At 38.0% G+C, this 19,635-nt stretch overlaps 1 pseudogene; it reads left to right on the top strand.

Annotated features, from left to right (window-relative positions):
* The first annotated feature begins 15,662 nt into the window (after positions 1 to 15,662).
* LOC148594535 (spexin-like) lies at positions 15,663 to 19,635 on the top strand (annotated as a pseudogene).

A 19,635-nucleotide genomic window follows, 5' to 3' on the forward strand; every position in this document is an offset into this window, starting at 1 on the left:
AGTTTATTTATTTAGACTAGAGTGTATCTATATTAATGAAAATTATAGTACAATAAAGAAGTTTTGCCTATTAAACACTTCAGCTGAATGATTCTGAGGACAATGGTGTGACTGACTGCTGCTACACAGTCTTTTTATGGCACAGAGCTGGCGTGCCTGTATTCTTTGAGACATGGAAAGCTTCCTGCCCATGTTTTCATTTACATGAACTAGGTTTACATTTCCAGGTGCCCATTTCATATTATTCACCTGTAATAAACCAGTCCCAGACTGTCACTAAGGGATACAAATGTAACTGTTCTGCACAAGTTCACACAAACCGTTTTAAACAAAGGACTAGTTACACAAGCTCTGTGCTTCCTACGATGCCTACCATACTGGTTCTGTGCCCTTTAACTGTTTAATTTGGAAGTAGGCATCCTCATTAAGAGCTTCCATGCACCACAATCAGAATGTTCTGCCCCTACAGAATAAATATTGCATAAAGATTAAGAAAAAGTTTGAAAAGATGCAAAATTTTATTAATGCTCTTCACATCTAGATGACACTCTTGCTGAGCCATAGTGTAATGAAACTCTGTCTTTTCAAACTGTTACTTACCAGAGCACACAAACTGACAGGAAATTTCACAGAGCAACTATTACATAACCTGTTTTTCACTTTTATCATAGCTGAATATGTTCTAGAAGCCAAGCCATTAGTGGCTAATTTGAAGCCACAGGGCTCACCTTGTCAATCAATTTGTGCTGTCCCTTTGATAATCACCCAGTCTCTGATCTAATCTCCCGTATTATCAGAGTACATTTTCCATCAGATTCAATGGGCTTTCAAGCAAGAGCTTTGCAGAGTTTTACCTTGTGGAGTTTTTCTTTTTTCAGAACGTGTAATATAAAAAGTGTACACTGAAAGTCCTGCTGAACCTACTCTATTTGAGAAATTAGTGGAATTCCAAAACTTACAAAAAGAATAGAATCAAAAGTAACTTGCATATATTAACATAATTCAGGAGTTTCAGGCTCTCACCAGCAACAGTCAGATTTCCAGTTAGAGACCTGATCAGAGCCTATGAAAACCGAGAGGATTCTTTCCACTGACCTCTGTGGAGTCTGGTTCTGAACTGCTAAAAAGCAGTATGCATTTGCAGCACTCAGTCACAAGACATCTTTCTATAAAAAAGCAACTGAATCTACGATCAAATAAAGAGAACGCGATCCTACCATTGGTTAATATTGTTATTTTCTAGTATTAATTTGTTTTCTTGTTACATAAGACAAGAACTATGTGTTAAAATGAACAATTGATATTATTTAAGTCAAATTAGCACACTGTCAACCACATTAAAGTTAAAATGCATCCTGCATGGTGGAAGATATATTTTGTCAACCTCATTGCAATGCAATGGTTGGTTAAAATTCTTTGCAGTGAAAAATCTCATGAGATCAAGTTCCTGGGAAGATTTCCAACAGCATCTAGGCAGGGAGTCTCACAAGATCTTTACACTGCTCTGTTATATGCACAGATTATAAAAACACAAAGAATCATTTCTGTTTAATTGCCTAAGATAGTGCATACCCTTTCACATTGTGATTATCACATTGAAACTCATATTCCAAAATACAGAGAGATATAATTTGTAAAGTTTCTTTATCCTCCACTGCTCTTAACTTTCTAAAATCAAAGGAAAAGTGGTAAATGGTGGGTTTTTTTCCTATGCCAATTTCAGTAACACTCTTATTTTATTAATGTTCTTATTTATTTATTTAAAGAAATTCTTACATCTCCATGTCTCAGATCTAAAGTCATAAATAGTTGGATAAATATCTCTATAATCAGTCTCTCAAACAAATATCGGATAAAAGACAGCCTTATTTTACTAAAGAGACTCTTATTTTACTAAATTGTCCATTTCTGCCTAACATATCCCACTTCTGCACAGTACTAGATCAAACATATCTGCATTCAGGACAAAAGCTGAAGGTTAAAAAATGAGTAAAATTTTGCTGTAATGTTTGTCTATGATAGGAAATTATTCAGTGGTCAAACTTAGAACCAACAGCGAACAGGAGGCTTGCTGCTTCTGAGAGACCAAACAATAAAATGGCAGGTGATATTAAATACTGACACAAGGAGAGAAATGCACGTGGAGAAAAACAACCTTCATTTTACCTACATGTAATAGTAGTCTAAATTACCTCAGGGAAAAAAGTATACACTCACTGCACTCGGCCCTCTCGAAATTTCGCTTTAAACCACTGTGGCAGTTAAAAGGCAAAATAGAATGTTAGGAATTATAATGAAAAAAAAGCCGAAACAACCCAGAAAACATCCCTATACCACCATGCCCAGCTTGGACACCAGTTGATGCTCTGGCCGCCTCACTGCAGGTAAGAGTCCTATAGAACTAGAAAAGCTATAGGAAAAGGGCTGAGTATCTTCAGTGCCAGGGATTTATAGACAGATTAAATAGATCGGACTCTTCATCTAGAGAAAGATTAAGGGGAGAGTTGACAGTCTGGAATGTCACAGAGAAAGGGCCTGGGGAATTCACTCCCTGTAACCAGGAATTAATGACTCACCTGATGAAAGTATCAAGCAACAGGTTTTGGATCGCATCCCAGAGAAGTCCTTTTTTGTGTCCTCTATAATGAAATCAGGGTGCTGATAGGTGCAGTGCATTGTGGAAGCTTCACATGTTCTGAGAGGAAACAGCTAAATTCATGGAAGAAAAGTCCATCAAAGGCTGCTGGTCCAAGCTGGTCCAGAAAGCCCCAGATTGAACTGTTTCTTGGAACGTTATTGACATTTGCATGCACAGAGTTACAAAACCGCCCTTACAACATGACCCACAGTTCAAAGTTAATTAAAGATTCCTCATGTGCATAGCATCCCACACCAATTTACAAAGGAGACTTAAAAATCCCAATTTTTTGGCTAACAATTCTGCAGAAATTAATACTAAATTTAACCCCCCCCAAAAGTATGCTTTTGATACAGTGCTCTACCTATAAGATAATCTCACCGAGACTTTTTAAAATGAAGATTGGCTTGCTGTAGAAGAGGCTATTTCCAGTGGCAGGGCTGAGATAAAACAGACTGTTCAGATGAGGAAGTCATTACGCAGCTGGCAGGATACGTGTATTTTCCCACCTGTCTCCTCACGTAAAGGTCAGACTGCATAAAAATTAGCATACAAAAATTAGATAGGTACTCAGCATACGGAGAAAGCTTGATACTGGGATCAACATACATCTGCTTTCAAGCTCAGTATTATACCAGTTAAAAAGGAACTATAGTCCCTTCTGCCTGACCAGCACACTAACAGAGGGGACAGAGCGGCTCAGAGTAAGTTAGTTCACAAAAGGTTCTAACAACTAAGCTGTTCTTTTGCCTTTTGAGCAACATTGATCATCTGTACACTAAAGCAAGTAAGAGTTCTGCTGCTTCATTTTGTGAGGAGCGAGCATGGACTGGGGATTATGTGTATCTTGACTCTCTAGAGGAAGCAGCAGCTCACAGACTGCTCTACTATTCAGACTCAGTGCTTGGGTGTGTGAATGTCAGTCAGGCTCAATATTTAATATCTTGCCAAGAAAGGCATTTGTAACTTCGTGTGCAGCAACAAGCGCTTCACTGACCTGAGCTTTGCAAAGTCACAAGTGAGTTACAAGAGAAGAATTATTTTACGTCCTTCCTTTTAAAGCACTACTTTTCTCCCAAATATGCATTCTTGGAGTCCTTGAGATGCAGCTCATGTATGTCCCATCATCTGTGCTATTTCCGTCTGACTTGATTGCTATAGATTCTTCACCGATTAAGTACTCTCAATTACAGAGCCTTTCTGACTGCTAGGGGACATTCACAACTCTCATACAGAATATCTATCTCAGGGGAAATTCTGGAAACACATTTGGGAAATTACCAAAACACATTCCCAAAAGATTTAAAACTGAGGCTGTGATCATTCATGTCAATGTAGTGCCCATCTCACATTTGTAGAACTAGTATTCTTTGCTTGCTATTTGTTCAGATTTCTATGCCGAGGGATCGTATCCTGCTTTGCAAAGGTCCTTCTGCAGCTTCAAGATAAAATCAGTATTTACAGCTACACATGCAGGGCAACCCTTCCCACCAACTTCAGGCCCATAACCTGACAAAGGGAGCTGGAGAACTTGAAGAGGACAGTTCTGCTATGTGGAGATGTGAATCACCTTTTCTCTCTGCTGGCTGAAAAATGAGCCTGGCTCAGAATTCAGAGGAAGTTTTTCCATTAGGTGCTTTCCCTGGCTCCTTCAAACTAAACAAGATGAACGCAGGCCTTAGGTCTTAGTTACAGGTAAAATAACCATGTTTTTACAGAAAGGTATAACACATTTGTTTAAGTATCACTATTTTTTATGATACTTAAAGTATCACAGAACAGTTTAGATCTGTACATAGCAGATTTTGCACTGAATGTATCTTCAGAAAAAATGGCTATCGTCACTCTCACTCTGCGCACTGTTCTCTTTCCCTGCAGCCACACAGTACATTATTCACAAAATCCTCTTGTCATTTTATGCCTTCAGAATCCTCCACTGATTCGAAGAGGCCATTAAAAAAAATGATACTGTTTCTCTTGATAATTTAGAAATGTGCCCTAATCTGTGAAATCTTAATTAATTTCATTTAGTGCAAACTATATAAAACTTTTTCTAAATTAATACATTTTCTCTCTGCTTCTTGTTCCATTTTCATTTCTATTCATTTCTCATCATATATTATAAACAGTATTTTATCACTCACCACAGCCCTCACACATCTATTTCCAGGACTCGGTTTGATAAAAGATAAAAGTTTTGTCACAGTAATCATTATTTTGGTATCCTACTCCCCAGTCTACCTACCTATTAGCATAATACAGAGTAATTACCAATAATGCATATTTATGATAGTGTTAACAAGCCACACTTTCTTGACTGGGTAAGGGAAGCAGATTTACCATGTTTTGGTTTCTCTACTCTACAGTAGTCATTATGCATAAGTCTTATCCTTTTTTTCAGCCAGACAGAAAGGCTGCTTTTGCTTGTGCAAATATAAAAATAACCTTTTTACCTTGCTACTTTTACTGAATTCAGAGCAGAATCGTATGTGCAATAGACAGACTTGAGGTACATTTTTCTGAAGAATCAAGATACAGGATTCTGATCCTTTATTTTCCGAAGCGATTTAAGGCCAGGTTTTTGGAAGCTTTAAGGTATGCTGAGATGCAGACACACATGACAATTTACAGAATTGTGCAAGCAGGTCAGGTGTTGAACTTGCAAAGAGAGTCAAAGTTTTATTTATATGCAAAGTAAAACATTATTAAAGACAGAACTTGTGTACACTTATAAGTATTAGCTTGATGCTAATTTGAATCTCAAGATGTCAAAGTACATTAAAAAAATCTGACTCCTACAGGAGAAAGCCTGGGTGACACTACTAACTTGTCCTGACAAAAGTTGTTCTTTGTCATTATGCTTTCAAACACATCTAACCACAGTCCCAGCAAAATCATATCCAGAGGGTACACTTCTGTTTTCCTGGCAATGTTTCCTGTTCTGTGGGGTCAGCTCTGAAGCAGCACTTGCAGGTAGAGTTTTAAGCCCACCACACAGGCCAGTAGCATTTGCAATATACAGGGTTTTAAAAGCTTTGATGACTGCTTTTTTTTTTTTTTTTAAATTTTTTTCCTGAGTTTCCTCATTTGTAAATACTATTTGTAAAAGAGCCTTATAGCTCTTTTACAGTATAGTTCAATGTGACTGTGTTAGACAGCCAAAGGCTGGACTGGTATAAGCTGAGAAGTTTTGTCGATTTCTGGGAAACAAAATGGATTTATACTATTTGGAGAGTCAGCCTGAAGAAGGACGGTAAAAGCAAAGGTGAGTTCGAAAAAAGTGTTAAACAGGACAACTTTGTGATACTACCTGAATTATCAGGGTTTAGTGAGTGTAACACAGTAAGGGGTTTCCAACAGATGAAGTTCAGTATTTGCAGTATCAATGTTTATAGATTTTCTGTTTCTTTTAGAAAAAAATGGTTTTAGCTTTAAAATAATAAATAGAACTCTTTCATTGTCACTATTCTTAGTGTTTTAGTTGTTCTTTTTTTTTTCTCTTGTTCAAGTGAAAGTAGGGAACAACTATAAAGCTGCCAAGTTTAGCAGAAGTCTAGGCAGTTGAGTCTTGTTCTAACAGTAGATGACCTGAACAGCCACGAGGTGGTAATGTTGTTCTACAGCAAAAATCTCAAGGCTGTTTAATGCAGAACAGAAATCAGTACAAAAGTCTAATTTGCATAGAACTGCAATTACTGGAGTGTGCTTTTACAAAGTAGGAAGCAAAAATAATTAATAAAACACTGTGTGTAGCAAATGGAGAGAAATACAGTGGCTTAGCAATACCCACCTGTTATTAAAATTAGGCCCTTACACTAGCATGACAACATTTAAGAACATCATTGGAACGAATTTATTCTCTGGATTTGGAAAGTGTCAATTTAAGAGTCTGTGCTCATCATTAATGGGCGATGGCCCCAAGTTTAGAGGCACTTGGGGCGTTTCTATGAGATGTCAGTGTAAAATATTACATACAGAATTTTGGCACTCATTTTCATGGGTGCTAGAAAGGAAGGTGTCATTGCCCAATATTTGGTATATGCTGTGCTGCAGTAATATTTAAACAGGAAAATTGCAACACTGAAAATGCATCTTGTATTTCAGTTAGATGACGTTTAGCACAGGGCAGGCAGCAGACATGGTGCTACCCCACCTCATCGTGGTCACCAGGAAAGCGAGAACCTGAAGCTCCTCTCTACTTGCATGTTTTCTTATAGCTATCTCAGCTCCCCTCACAGCTGTAAGTTGCCTCTTACAAAGCCTCTAATTTAGCAAAAAAAAAGACATAATGTGACATGAAGACATTTAGCAAGAAGACATGATGTGACATAGAGGGCAGGCAGAGCACAACTAATCAGAGTGAAGAGATAAGGACCATCTTGCCTGCTTACTTGCTAAGGTCTAGCATTATAAGTTATACACTGGTGGCTCTGACTTACCTTACTCAGAATGACACTATCATTTGGAGGACTCAGACCTGAAGCACTGGATATCAGGCACTACCGTCCCACAAAACTGAGGGACCTAAAAGGAAGAAAGAGTTTTGAAAAGTCATTTTCTTAGAATTGCAGTCTAATGCATCTAAGTCATGATAGAAAGATGGAGTGAGTCATGGTCAGATGCTCATCAACAGTGAGTGATGCCAACCACAGTCAGAGTGGCTGGTAAAAGAGATTGCGATTTTTACATACGCATATATATAATAAATAAATATATATATATATATATACACGTGCACACACAAATAAACAAACAAAAACCTTTACTTGTCTGAAGCAAACTTCTCCGACCGTCAGATTTCATCCATCCAAGTATCTCATCCAAAGCAAAAAGGAATTAAACTGCTGAAAGATGCCATAAAGTGAGTTCATTAACGAATTCTCATTGAAGGGAGAACCAACCTATCAGTTTTACATGTCCACTACATCCGCCTCTACTAGCAGGGTAGTATCAGCCAGAAGTCTTTGATTTAAAGCTGCTACTTATGTCACCTGCCAAGCTAAGGACACAGTAAGGGAAAGCCTGAACAGTCATTTCCTTCAGAAAAAAACGTCAGTCACTGGAAGAGTATTGCCATGTCTCGAGAGGATGCTGTTTTCCCAGCTTTTGGGGATATTATTAGTTTTGTTGTCTCTAGAGTGTTGTTTAAAGCTCTGGGTCTTGAAGTCTTATAACTATGAGAGAATCTCATTCTTCTTTAATAATACCACAAGCTGTGTATTTTTAGTGGTTGTAGAAAAAATGGGAGTATACTTTCTGTGCTCAAATTTTCTCTTTTTTTTTTAATTTTATGATTAATATTAAGTAAATTTTATTCTTTGAGAGCTCCAAATCATAAATTTTGACATAAGATTTGGAGATAGTGCAATCAGTCCTAGGAATAAATCAATTGTCTGACCTTCAGGCAAATCAGCAGCACTGAACTGTATAATAAACATTCAGAAATATGTTTTTAGAACACTATGTCTCCCTATGGACTCCAAGGACACAATGGCATTAAAGCTGCCTGAAAAGAAAATTAATTTTTGGAAGATGGAGGTAGCTTATATGCCAGCAGAATAGAGGCTATGACACATGCAAACTGAAACATGATTTTCAATCATGCAGCTCAGCAAATATTATGTGGGGAGCCATTCTATTACAAGCTTTTACTGCGTATAAGGTAATATTTGAAAAGCAGTATTTTCATAATTTAAAACTGCATCCAAATCTGCGGGTGCAGCTGGGTGGGGATTTGGGTCTGTAACTCTCCTCCCACCGTACTCAAGCCCTGCGACCTGTGCCAGACTTTATAGCCTACGGAGTTCTACCCAGTGAGCAGGAAAACTATGCATCTAAATACTACGGTAGTGAATCCAGCTTCTGAGACTAGTCTGGTGCATTCTCCTCTGTAAAGCAGAGCAACTATTTGCACTATTAGAGTTCACCTGCCCTAGAAAGAGTATCAGGATCAGGCCTTTTATCCTTGGCCGAATGAAGCAGAATGATTGCATCAATTATCTTCAGTAATTGGATTATTGAATTATGTGAGTAATAGTTTGTTCATCTTCCAGCTATCTAATTTGAGGTTAATGAGTGTTCTTCACGCCCTCTTCACCATAAGGACCCAGCTCATAAATCACTGGCTATTCACACGGGAGTTTACTTCATACAGGCTGAAGAAAAAGACTATTTAATGACATTCTGGATAGAGCTTGTAATCTCTTCAATGGTGGCAGGTCACTTAGAAAAAAAATAAAAAAAATAAAAAAATAACACTACCTTGCCCTACAGCACTTTGCTTTTGTCATGGTATAAAGAGGTTCCTTCTTAAGCATGTAACAGGACAGCGACTAGTCTGCTTTCTCACAGACTTTCTTTTTTTCTCCTCCTGCAAACCTGCCATTATATTTTTCTCTGCTGAGATTTAATTATCATCCTGTTTGCTGTCTCCCTCCTCCTGACCTCATTGACCTATCTGAAGATTTTGCTTTTAATCACTCTGAAGTTTACAGTAAGTCCCTACCTTCCCTGTGAAAGAGGTAATGGTGCAGTGAACATCAGTGAATTCAGCAGCTGAACAGGGAAGAGCTTATTTGAACATGGGGTGCCTAGCACATAGATTTGAACTGTGTTAACGATTTTCAGAAGAAACCACCACTAGGGCCAGTAGCAACAAGAATAAACAACTTTCAAACTGGCTGAGGCAGAATCGGCCATTAATATCGGGCAATTAGTATGCAGAATGGCACAGTAAGTATAAAGGCTCCACTCTCAGGGATTGTACAAAACAAGAACCTTTTAAAACATTCAAGCACTGTCCCTTCATCTTTCTGGCAACCAGTTCATATAGACCTTTTGCGCACAGCAAAATATCAGATGCCTCTTAAAAAGATGTATATCTTTCTAGCATATGGGCACACTGTCATGGTGAAGGGCAGGCAAAATCTTCAGTATTTTTAGGCCTATATTGCTGCAAAATTGTTCACAGTCCAACAACTCTGTGTGTGGGAACAGCAAGGACAGGCTACTCCTCAAGGAAACCGAGGAAGGAGCTGAGGGTGGCAAAAAGGCAGGGATCTTACCAGTCAGATAGCAGTCCCACAGCACTAGAGCAAGAAGGACAGAGCAGGCCCAGTGATAGCGCTCAGGTTCAGCCCACAGCCCAACTCACCAGCAAAGCACATGGCAATGAAGAAGGCCCAGATCAAGCCAAGAAGTCAAGTCTGGGTCAAGGCTGGGGTCCAGATCAACAGGGTACACAGACATGGCATGGCAACTGCTGCAACACAGGTAAGGCAAGGACCGTGTATGAGGAGTTTCAGCTTAAAAGTCACTCTAGAGGGTTGAACCAGCCAGCACCTCTGCAAAGTTCATTCAAGATGCAACATTTCTGACAGATGCCTTCAGCACTTTCCTTACAAGAGCACATGCTGCATAGGCCTAACCAAATGCTACATCTTTCAACAGGCAGTGAATACTTTTTGCATCATGTTACATTATTAATGCAATTACTTGGCTTATTGTCCTGAATGACCATCACAACATGGATGCTCTGAAATAGCTAGTTCACAGAAACTAACCAAGAAAGCTACATCTTCCTTTGTCATAACCTATCCAATATTCCTCCTGTATTCCTCACAGAAAGACAATCAAAATCCTTTCAGTCCAACTTTGAGAGCATCAAGGGGACTAAACTGAACAAGGCAACAAAAGATTTAAGTGGGTACAAGGGGAATGCCTGACAATTCCCTTTATCAATTAAGCCTAGCATTAGTGTGAGGGGTGCATGTATATTGGATTGAAATCTTAATAGGTAATGAAAGCTATGACTGAAATGACATTAGGAGAGCTTGCTTGGGCAAACTGTTACAGATTGCTACAGTATGCTCAGGAAAAGATAGGACAGGAGGTAAGGAAGAGTTTTGGGACTCTTTCTATCTAGGAGTGTACCTACTCCTTCCTGAAATTCAGAAGATGACAAGTGGAAAACTTGTTCAAAATCTGGACAGGAAGATGAAGAGGCAGTGATATAATGGGACACATCCTATAAAATTCTTCTTCAAGGAAAGGGGGCTTTTTGCAATGCCCTGATGAAGCATTTCAAGGATCAAAAACTATAGCAATGGGGCCTTTACCTGGCCTGGGAAAACAGGATAATAATCCATCAAACACCTGGAGTGTACTGGGTATCGATATTGCTGATTTTAAAAAGGAAGAATTTCTTTGAGGAGTGGGTGATTTAGATTTAGGCAGTTGAAGAGGAACTGTTAGAAGATAAGGGTAGAAGCAATCACATCTTCAAATGACAGGAGGGAGTGAGAGCAAGCTGAATAATGAAATGGGAATTGCTAATTGGGGCTACTTGCGAACACCAGCTAAGGCGTAAAGGACACAAGGCAGCAAGCAGATAGTAACAGACACCATTTTAAATGCTCAAGAGCAAATCAACCCAAGGACAGGGAAATGTAACCAGGTTTGCTGTGTCAGTGCCTGCAAGTTGAAAAAGAAATGCCCGAGAAAAGGCCATATATAATTAAAGGGGAGTATAAAGAAAAAATATCAGCATGTAAAGACAATATCAGAGCAACTGCAGTGAAAAACAGCTCAGAACTAGCAAGGATCACAAGAGTCAAAAAGACAAGGTGGTTCTTCTGTGTTTACAGAGAAGGACAAAGAAAAGCATTGTCCATTGCTAAATGAAAGGGAAAAGCTCATGACAGTTAACGCAGAAGAAACCATGTGCTATGCTGTCTTACACAGAGTCATTGCCAAACTCAGACAATCAAAAATTGTTGTTGAAGCCACTAAAAATATGAGGAAGGTTAAAAAACTGGAAATTAAAATGAAATAAACTGAGTGTGGTATTAGAGGTCCTTCATTTTAAAAGAAAACACATAGTTCCATTTTTCATCATCTTCTCCGCAATTATGGAAGTTGAAAGCTTACTTGAAAAAATATAACAAGGGTTTGCCACAATTAGATGCTTTCAGACAGGACTTCAAGGAAAATTATGAGAGCTGGTCACAGAAGTCTTTATTCCAAGACACTGAGGTCAATGAAAAAGCTTGCTGTTTTCAGGATGGTTTGAGTCCACCAGCATGAAAAAGAAAAGTTGATTTAAGTTGATTTTGACTGGCTTTGATGCAACTTTTAACAAGGCAGCATATAGACAGTATGAAACTATTTCATTGATTTCAGAGAGCTTCTTGAGTTAGCAGAGAGTTAAAAATCTTCATATCTGTAGGTTGACTATAGTTATAGTCTTAACAACCAACTCACACTAGACTTATATAAAAGATTCTCCTGTGTTTTTTGCTATCACACCACCTTACAACACAAGTAACAGCTGCTTCCAAAGCTGACATTATTTCTCCATTAAGAAACAGCTGAGTACTTGACAAGCCACCTGCACCTCTTCCTTTTATCATCTGTAATATATGAAAGACTTGTGAGAGGGCAGAATTCATCTCATCAAGGACCAGTTCACGAAATATCATCCTGGCTCTGAAAGAGTAAGTTCCAGAAAGAAAGAATTGCTCAACAGCCAAAAACACAATAGAAATAGGTCAGTCTATGTTTCTTGTCTACATGCCTGCTGCTGGAACTCTGGAAAACATTCTGGATATTTCCAATGAATTTGAATTTTCCTTGGCGGGGCAGGGCAATTTTTCTCAAAATTCATATCACCACTATGTATGGGCAGACTCACTTTGGAAAAGTTAGTTTCTTCATGTTTTGAACTGCAGCCAAACAAAACTCTTGGGTTGTTTGGGGGAAACAGTTATTTGAGTATTCTCACCATCTTATCTTTCCTACATACAGGTATGCTAACAGAGAAATAAAAAAACAGGCTAAGAGAAGTCCACATTCAGCTGTTCAGGCACACAAAGTAACCAAATTTCCACTCTTCACAGGATGCACATCTCAGCACATAGTGATACTCTGGACATCACTCTGCAACAGCAAGAGAACAGATATTTGTGCTACATTTTTTTTTATATGATTCACACTAACGCAGCACAGGTTTCTGTCAGCAAAGCAAGTGGATAGCTTAAGCTAACCTTTTCCAAGAGAGGTATCCCTCTATGTTCCTCCAGTGTAATCTCTAGCAAGTGCTCTCATGGGAGATCCCCTATCTCTTGCACTGAATGTTCTTCAGCTGTGCCCTTTGAACTCATTAAAATAAACGTGAAACTTACCCATACCAAGACAGAATAAACTTTAGCATAAAACGCAATCTGCATGGTCTGATTCTCAGTGAATTGGAAGGCTTTGTCAAGATGCATTTGTGCAAAGGACTAAATGACATTAAAACCACAGGCTCTTCTCTGCCTAACAACATATGCCACAGAAGTCAATGGAGTGCGACAGACAAACCCTCCAAAGGGGCACCTCTCAAAGTCAGTAATAAGTGAAGAAAAGATCAGCTATTGCACACAGACCAAACAAGAAACAGTAGAAGTCTCATGGCTTAAGCAGACTGGCTTGTGAGGAAAATTAAAAGTTTAATTTTCACAATGTATTTAATTATTTGTAGTTAGGAGTTCTGAAAAAAACAGAGGATGTTATATATTAAAAAGTAGACCTCACATTTTTTGAAATTAAGATCTCCAGATTTCAACACTTTTCACTGCCCGAAAGCTGATAGTAGAGCAAAATCAAACAATTCTCTCAGTTGTATTTTTAAAGCTGAGGAGATCCCTTGCATTGGCAACACACACACAGCAAACTTCCAACAGACTAAACTTTCAGAAAGAAATTTTAGAAGCTCCAAGGAGTGGATTTCTCAATATAATGCATGTTTATCCTCTGAAAATTAAGATCCTTTCAAGGACCTGTATTTACCTACTCAAATCAGCAGTATTTCTTAAAATGTAAGTTTTGCTTTTTCCTGGCAACTGATGTCTTTAAGAATATATTAATGTGCACATGTAAACAGTTTTGCTGTTAAAAAGAGTTCTCATAGGGATCTGGAAGACAGAAAAGTTCTGTCTGTGGCATTGCAATCATCTTCCAAACACCATACAGGCTTGGTCACCTCCTCCAGCAAAGGAAACAGTGCAGCAAGAACAGGTATAGAGGGTAGAGTATGGAAGATCCTTCATTAAAAGGAGAAATGCAAGATAGATAGAACGATGGAGATCAGTATATTAGAATCTGACATGGGCCTACAATAGGAAATAGGTGAATAGGGAATAGTTTTCCTTCACTCTTACAATGCAAAAGTTACGTAGGACAAGCTAGAAGCAAGTTAATGAAAATAATTTATCGTGCAACATGTTATATAGCAGAACTCATCACAAGAGGTTGCAACAAAAGTATAAGCAGACAAAAATGCAAGTAGACACATTCCACAGGAAATAGTAAATGTACTTTTCTAGACATAACTGTTAATCTCCAAAGCATTTGAAAGGAGAAGGAAGTCTCACACCACAAATTTCATTGGCATGAAAACCTTGCAGAGTTTTCTCTAGATATCTGCATTGAGCCAGTGTAAGTACCACACTGCTCTGCTAGATACACTAGCTCACACTATTCCTCAGAATAAGTTTTCTTTGCTGATCTTCTTCTAGGTCACCAAATATTTTGTGCAATATCCTTAAATGAGGACCAGAAAGTCAGGACCATACTAAATATTTAAATAAATAAGAGTACCTTTCCTTCCTTGTCATGAATCACAAAACATTAGGATGCAATATAGGCTAAAAAAAAAATGCAGTATAGTTATAATGAAGATAGCCACATCTGAGCAGGAAAAAGACTAACTGTGCACACTGACGTGTTGCTTCTCTTCTTTATCTGGTCACATGCATGACAAATCCGAAAGGTCCCTCCTTGATGATCCACCATTTGGTATCACAGCTTCTGTGATCCTCAGGCTCCATTCAGTGTCTCTTTCCATGAGTTATAAGGCTGTTTATTTCAGTGCTGTTGGAAAAGTACAAATTAGAGCAAAAAAATGACCTGGCTTCTTTTTAATCTTTCAGACCTTTCCAAAAATCAATTTAATCACAACAGGAACTTTTGAGTGGAAAATGAAACAGAGAATCAGATTCCATCTTTTTTATCTTATAATAAAAAGTACTAGGACCTCTGAAGATACTATACTTTCTTTATCACTTAATTTTATTTTTTCAAAATAGTTTGCTATAATCCTTAGCTTCATTTTCATATACTGGTTTCTGAAAATACAACCTTTCTTTCTTTTGTGGTACAAATATATTTGAATTCTGGAGTGTTTTATGAAAAAGTGAAATGTTAATTAACCTCTTGTTTCATTATTAAATCTATAAATCATAAAATTAACAGATCAGTATCAAACCTTATATGATCAGTTGGGGGCATTTTAACATGAACAAACTGCTTTGTTTTTACTACTTGTAATTATATTAAATGCATGCAGTCACTGTTACTACAATCAAGTGATCAAAGGCTTGAAACAGTCATATCAAAAAAAGTGAAATAAAAATGTATTTTTATACAATAAGGGGACAATAAAAACATAAATAATGGCTGTAATGAACGCATGGAAAATGCTTTGAAAAATACATAAGGGTAAAACAAAATTGTTACAGACCCATGAATGCTATGACACAACATTATACACTCTTTATACACAGGAAATGATTTTTCAAACCTTCTAGCCTTTTGTTTGTTATTGAAGGAAGCAGGACCGATGAAGATTACATGTGTGCACCACCTACTGAGAGTGCTTGACATTTAGGCAACTTTTGTGCTGTGGGTTTTTTTTTTTTCTTTTAGGTACAGGCTGTTTCCAGATCCCCTGGGGCCAACTGTCATTAGCTACCCTGGTATAAAGGAGCCCGACACATAATTTTCTTGCTTTAATCACAAAAGAAGGTAAATACTTTATATCTAATTCTTACAAACTAATGTGCATGCACATATTGTTAGCTGTCAGGCAGAGGGGTGGAAAGAACCATGATCATCTGAACTGAGATTTTTGTATTTTATGATCTTCAGCTACTTGAGCTCTGTACGCATAAGACGGTAGCAAACCAAACCTTTGACACACACTTGGATGGTACAAGGGAGTGACAGGAGACGTGGTAGTATGGTAAGATCACAGCATGTGCATGAAGCTATTCATCATACTCATTGCTCCGTTTTGCTAACTGCAGCAGGAAAGCAAAAGTAGTTATAATTACCATTATTTTCTTTCAGAAAGCTAAAACTGTACTGGTTTGTGCTTGTGCCATCTTCATGAGTTTCCTTGTAGCTGAAAGCTGGTGCGCTCCAAAGGTAAACAGCAGGTTAAAAATGTTCTTATTGACTATTATGAGAGGGTTTGTTTTTGGTGAAATGATACCCACTTTCTTTTTGTAACTTGCAGAGTAAAGTCACAGGGAGAAACTGGGGCCCACAATCAATGCTGTACCTCAAAGGACGCTGTAAGTCAGAGTCAAAAACCTCTCCTGTGAACAGCGAAGACGTGTTTATTTGGACTAAAAAACTAAAAGAGTATTAATAGATTCTTTAGCAATCACAGAAAATTTAAGCTGTCTGATCTGTTAATCTAGCTGGTTAAGATATGAAAATTGTGCCAAAAACGAATTTTCAGATTAATATCCTGTATTAGGCAATAGCCAAAACAAAGCACTGGTCAGCACATTTGTATTATGCAGGAATTTCTTTTTAGAAGATTTTTTTGTTGTTGTTTATATGACAATACTTATATATATACACACACACATTTCTATATGAAAAAATGCATATTTATTTTATATGCACTTTCTCATAGAGCAACTGTCCAATAGTATTTGCAGAATTATAAGATTCTTAATTTTAGTGATGGTTTGATGGTATATGACTAAAGCATGTTTTATCTTACGGTTCTGCTTATGTCCAACCTTTCAAAACAAAGCCTAACATAATGGTCTGTCTTCCTACCTGCAAATTGAACCATGTGTTTCATTGCACAGTTTTAAACTCCTGTTCTGGTAATTTTTAAGGCTAGCTGGTAAATAGCTGTTTTGCTTTGCTGATACTCAGAGGAATCCTCACAGAAAGCAATCACTTCATTATATTAAATAACTGGAAGAAGACAAGTGCTTGTGAGTGACGAGTAAGTGGAAAGTTTGTTCCTGTTTGACAGCAGAATGCCACGGAGTAGGTGGCTCCTCTAAAATTATCTTTGAAAACACAGCATTTGAATTAACGAGGTATTCAAAACACTAAAGCTCCATATTGAGCACACCTACTCAGTATCTTCAGAGATTATTCAGTGACACTTGCTCTTGAGACTATGGACTACACCTGATCTGCTTGTTTGACTTTAAGGTTTTATGGACAAAATTTGGAAACATTATGTTTCCCAAAGAATAGTTGTTGGCCAAGGGTTTATTACTAAATTACTATATGCCCTTTAGTTCCTTATTTCCAAAATCTGCCTTCTTTGAGAAAGTTTATGTAGGTTGAGATATTACTAGAACAATCATGGAGTGGCTCAGCTGGAAAACAAAGTATTTCAGAGGCACATATGGAATAGCTCTGAGTTTAACACATCCCAGGACAAGGAGGATAATCGAGGCTAAATAGAGACACCATAATGCAATATTGCAGATGCCTCTCTCTCACTGGTACCTGAGAAAAAAAGCTGGGTACAAACTGCTGCTTCCACAGCAATTCCAATTATTCCTGGAATATCCAGGAATTCCAGGGAAAAATCCATTAAAACAATGCAGACTAGAGCTTCTCCAAGTTACTGGAGTTGTGCTGGTGGAAGACTGCTGCAAGCCAGCAGCAGTTAGTGCACAACCAAAGGAATAAAGAGATGAATTAAAAATTACTTTTACCTTTCTGCTGCTTCTGGTTTGCATTAGGTTTGTAGCTGAATGCCCCAGCACCAGGCCAACTAAAACAAAACTGAGAACAGCCTAAAATGTCAATTCTTGTGATGCTGGTGTCTTCAATAAAAACAGTTCATAACCTAAGGACTAGAATGTTCGAAGAAGTACAGCCACATGGATTTCTCTAGAAAAAAAAGAGTATGTTGTTGCTATAAAAGATTCTGTAAGCTAAATTGGAGCTAATACTTCAAAATTTACAAACATTTTAAAGACTTCAGATGCAAGACAACGATTTTACCTCCATCTATTTCTAATACTTAAGGTCTTAAAAACTTACAAGCTTAAGGCTTTTGTATTTCTAAATGACTATACCTTTTGCTACAAATACTTCCATAAATAGACTATATTTACATATTAATCTACAAACACTGGTTATACCAGAGAATTCAGTCAACCAAATGTTTCACTTCTTTTGATGAGAATGCCTGATGATGGCAAAGAATTATTTGTCTGTTGGAAACAGGAAAACACAGCCTCAGGGCTTCCTCCAAAGAGCTGAAGTTTTACTCACTACCTTGCCTAAGATCATATAAGCTACAGACTTCCCTCCTACGTAGCCAAAAAAAAATCACACCTTTTCATACCGCTAGCATTAAAAGAATAGTTAATGGTACTTGCTACTCCCTCATAAGGAAAAATATCACAAATTCACAAAATCAAGTTAATATTTGATTATGCACAGAATGGGTATGAAAGTTGTTTTAAACTGAGTGTTGAGGGAACAGCTTTCCTAACTGTGTGTTTTTCTCTCTTGTTTATTACTAGATGGCAGAAGGTATGCCCCTGACAACAAAGAACACCATTACAAGCTTAACCTGGAGGACCTCAGTATGTTTTTAATAATTTTAATTTTAATAAGTATTTAAAGAAAAGAAGTATAAATAACTTACCAGTATATAAGTTATAGATATTTCTTTTCTTTTCAACATATTAAAGGCAAAATCCTTGTGCAGCAGGAATATTTTTCCTTGTGTAAATAGTCCTAACTTCACTGAACAGTTTAGACTACAGAGGAAGAGAGCAGGTAGCAGGCGCAGTCCTGGCAAGAGAAGGATGCAGAGTCTCAGCTGTGGTGAAGTAGTCCCAATATCAGATGGAGGCAAAATGAGACAGTGCTAGGAGGCAGAAAGGAAGAGTAAGTTCACAGTTTCTCCATTGCTCATGACACGAGAGTGCCTCTAAGAAAGCACAAAGCAGAGCTGCACTGTTGGGAAGTGGCTGTTTGGAGACACAGCACCACTGAGTCGCAACACAACAGCACATCACATTACATTTCCTCACATATTCTGGAGCAGGGCCACACAAGTTACCAGACCTATTATTGTAACTGAGGCCAAAATAAATTCTGAGGAAGATAGGAGTCTTTAGTACAATCCTCAAATGCTTCTGAGAAACTGTCAGCCTTACAGGATCGATTTGCAACAGACTGATTCAACAGTTTAGGAAAACATTCTAATATGAGAGAAGTGGTTAAGCACCTGCTTAGTAGGCATTACTTTAAATATGTCCCCCGGGTCATTCCTGGAACAGCGCCCCTATAAGCAAGCTCTAGCAGAGGAGCAATGGTAGCGACAAAGCTTTAAATGGGAAGGAAAAGGCTATTCCCACTACCCATTCAGCCACCCACAGAAAATGGAGTACACAACTTGGCTTTTCTGTCCCGGGAGACTTAGATAAAAGGCTAAAAGAAAATAGGGCAAAAGTCATCCAAGTAATCTTTTCCTCCTTCCTGGATCGCTACTGTGGAAAGCACCACAGCTGAACTGGGACAACAGAGAACATCTAGGGTTTTCCACTCTGTCTATACCACGAGGTGAGTGCATGTTTTCAAGGCTGCATGAACAAGAACAATATTTCAGATACACAAATCTTCACCTGCAGCAGTTGTAGAACAGATGACGGTTCCACAGCCAATGCCTGCTCATGTCAGACACTAGATCTTGAACTCAGCAGAGCTGGAATAATTTATAGCAGTTAGCTATTGATAGCAAGCTCTGCTTCCTGCTAGAAGAATGCCAAGGAAACACATATCTTTTTGTTTGTTTTCTTTCATTTTAGGCTTTTTGAGTTCAGCACCAATGGAATTCCTGAACATCAGAAGAAGATTTACAGCCCCAAAACATGCATATTAAATACTTGGAATAA

This window comes from Tinamus guttatus, unplaced genomic scaffold (assembly GCF_059628265.1).
Source record: "Tinamus guttatus ecotype Peru unplaced genomic scaffold, ASM5962826v1 Tinamus_guttatus_pri_ptg000240l, whole genome shotgun sequence".
In the NCBI taxonomy this organism is placed as follows: Eukaryota; Metazoa; Chordata; class Aves; order Tinamiformes; family Tinamidae; genus Tinamus; species Tinamus guttatus.